At 38.1% G+C, this 3,606-nt stretch overlaps 1 pseudogene; it reads left to right on the forward strand.

The window, feature by feature from the left end:
• The first annotated feature begins 1,496 nt into the window (after positions 1–1,496).
• The window catches only part of LOC101350844 (natural killer cells antigen CD94-like), a 15,619-nt pseudogene continuing 13,509 nt past the window's right edge, over positions 1,497–3,606 (forward strand).

The raw sequence follows: 3,606 nt of genomic DNA on the forward strand, positions 1-3,606 counted from the left end.
GTGTGGAGGAAAAGCATTTTATTGAAGGATCTCTGAGTGTGTCAGAGAAGGGGTGGGGACAGCAATGAAGTCTGATGCCTGTGGCCTGACTGGGATCTTCCCGACTCCCAGCCATCAAAAGGCAGTTCCCTTTTATAACTATAGTATTTATATCTTAAGAAATGTGGATTGACATCTCTGTCTGATTTCTTGTTTTATTTTGCAATGAAATGATAATAATTGAGAAGCCAAAGTTGAGTTTAATATCCACAGAGCCAGGAAGAGAAAAGGACCTATTACATTGTCTTTCTCACACTGTAAATATAATAGGTCTTCAAAGAGAACGCTTCACATTATGTGTGTAGATTGACTTAGGAAAACTTCACTTAAGTTATATAATGAAACATGCAAGCTAAAACATATCATTTTTCAGAATGTTTGAACTTGGACCCGAAGGTCATGCTATGCACTTTCTAGATATTTGAAATGTTTAGGCTTTATTGTTCATGTGTTTTGAAAATAATATATTTTTAATAAATAAAAAATAACAGTATTGTTAAAAATAAAACTCACTGAAATTTGCACATGTTATTCTGCATGAATATAGGGATGCAGTTTTGATTTCAGGAAACTCAAACGGCTGGAAGAAGCTATGTACAATGGGGTTTATAAAGAGAAGAGGAGGGGAAATATAGATCAACCAGCGACTAATGGTAACATGGCTGATGAACCCTGCCCTCCCCTTTTACTGAGATCAGTCACAAGATAGTCTTTTCCCTTCCACCCAGCCATATCTTTTTTTTTCTCCTTTAAAATTTTTTTATTGTACTTTAGGTGAAGGTTTACAGAACAAATAGTTTCTCATTAAACAGTAGTACACATATTGTTTTATGACATTGATTAACAATCCCACGACATGTCAACCCTCACCCTTCGCAACACTTGTTTTTTGGTAAAAATATTCATAGCCAAAGATACACCATTTCAAAAATTTCTACGTGCACCGTTCAGTGAGGTCGATTACATTCTTCCAGTTGTGCTGCTATTCTCACTTTAGATGGACGTTTAGAGAACAAAATAGTTTCTCATTAAACAGTACACATATTGCCCTATGACAATGGTTAACAACCCCACTACATGTAAACACTGTCCTTACTCAACCTTGGATTCCCTATCACCAGCTTTCCTGTCCCCTTCTGCCTTCTAGTCCTTGTCTCTGGACTGCTGTGCCCCATCAGTCCCGTTTTGTTTTATGGGGCTGTCCAATCCCTGGCTGATCGGTGAACCTCCGAAATGACTTCACCACTGAGCTAAGAAGGTGTCTGGGGGCCATACTCTCGGGGTGTCTCCAGTCTCCTTTAGGCCAGTAAATCTGGTCTGTTTTTGTGGGTGTTAGAATTTTGTTCTACTTCCTTCTCCAGCTCTGTCCAGAACCCTCTGTTGTGATCCTGGTCAGAGCAGTCAGTGCTGGTAGCCGGGCACCATCTAGCTGTACAGGACTCAGTCTGCTGGAGGCCATGGCAGCTGTCACCCAGCCATATCTTTTGAGACTCAAATTTGGTCAGCCTGGCTTCAAACTGGAAAGAAAAGATTTGCAATGTCAGGTGAAAGGAAGATGGCTGGTGGAGTGATTTTGGTCAGGGATTTCTTTAAAGTGAATATTTGGTTTCGTGGGTAAGGAAATCTCAAAATAAAATCAAAATATCTGCTATCAATTTCTTTCTCTAACGTCTCACCCCTTCTCATCATGATTTGCTTAGAATCTTTAATCACTAAGAGTTAGCCAGGCACCAATGTAGGTTCTTCTGTTCTTGTAGGTACAGTTTTGTATGGTAACTTCTTGTGGAACATATGTACTTTTGTTGGTTCTTTAGCTTCTTACCTTCATTGTTCCTCTGGTTGGAGTGAGACCGTTTGCTGTACTTTAGATGGCTGCTCACAAGCTTTTAAGACCCCAGACGCCAAGCAGCTTAGTTGCTGGATAATAATATAAAAGATGAGGATGAGGAGAATGTATAAGCCAATGATCTGAAAGGCTTGTCTTGGCCACCAAGTCAAATTTCTTAACTGGGACCATGAATCACAAGAAGATGCAAGAGGAGTATCTGCAGGATGCACTGCATCTCTAGTCCTGAACTTCAGCTTAAACTGTACTCCAATATACTTTCACTTAGGTGTCATTAATATATAGCACACAACCATTTTATTTTACCAAACTATGAACTCTTTCGTGGGAAACAGATAAATAACCAAGAGCTGATGTATTTTCTAATGTGATTCCCTTTATCTGTACTATTTCAGAGAGAGAGAAGGTAGCGTTGTCTACATTACTAATGGGGCCACTTTGTCTGTTTTCATTTGTAACCTTACAATACACATATATTTTTACCTATGTTTAAACCAATTTCAGTAACTAAGGGAATTATGGCTGTTATAGGATAGCCAATTTATGCTCTTTCTAAACAGACGCCGATTTGATAGTAGTTTAGTCAATTTTTTGATGGCCTTAAATTAAGTCTTAATCTCTCTCATATTTCCAAATTTTCTTTTTGGGTAATTGATTATGAAAAGATACATAAAGAATACCTTAAACTTTGCGAGAAGAGCAATTGTAATCTGCAAGTAGAAAACAAACTCAGGAGTTGTCTGTGGTTTCTCAGACAATGAACAAAACCCAAAATTTGATAGCCCACGAGGAGTTGTCATAACTTCCAGTTGAAACAAAATTTCTGTCTACGGTCACTCTCCTCTCCATCAAAGGACACTCACAAACCAAAGTTTTTCTTGATTTAAAATATGTGTGTCGATTATTATTTACACAGATGTAGCCAGAGCGGTAATTTATCATACAAACGGACTTGCTGGGAGTTCCGCTCACACATGATCCTCGGAGCACCATTCTCAGTTATGACATTCTAATCAAAGCTTGGCTGCATAATTGAGATTTTTGAATTATGTTCTGTTAACAAGGGGGGCAAATTCTTATTGAACTTATGCAAATAAGTATATTGCTATAAAAATTAAGAAAGCTCATTAAGAGTTTTCCATTTCTGGAGGAAATATGTGGAGAGAAATGATGTTTCATCTCTGTTTGCATAACTGTAGCCTATTGAATTATTGTAAGTTATAGATGGCTTAGGAGAAAAGAGGAAATGGCTCCTTATGCCCAGAAAACAAAACACTAAATCAAGTAATATCCCCCCACATAAAACACACAATAATCCTTTTGTCCCCTCAGTCCTGCAATTAATTTCTGTACCATGTATCCTGGATCAGCAGTCATGAACTCATCAGCTTCTTCATAAGAATTCTAGAAATCTTAATTCAGTCCAGTGGTAGAAGCAGTGGCGTTTAGAAATCTGTTTCCAAACACCTGGCATAGTCTTTTTTATGGGTCCCTTTTGGGGGGAAAATCTCTGGCCTGTGGTTTATTGCAGGCACGTCCAGGACATCACCAAGCACTATCTGCAGATGATAAAACTTAAAAAAGCCGTGGTCAATGTATTACTGATAATAATTCACACAAGTGAAAGACCCGATGAGAATTCGTTATCAAGTAATGCAAAGTGAAAGAAAAGTCAACCCAAAAGAAAACTCCAGACAAAATATCTCTAAACTTAGTGATTA

The sequence above is a fragment of the Trichechus manatus genome, unplaced genomic scaffold (genome assembly GCF_000243295.1).
Source record: "Trichechus manatus latirostris isolate Lorelei unplaced genomic scaffold, TriManLat1.0 scaffold00160, whole genome shotgun sequence".
NCBI lineage: Eukaryota > Metazoa > Chordata > Mammalia > Sirenia > Trichechidae > Trichechus > Trichechus manatus.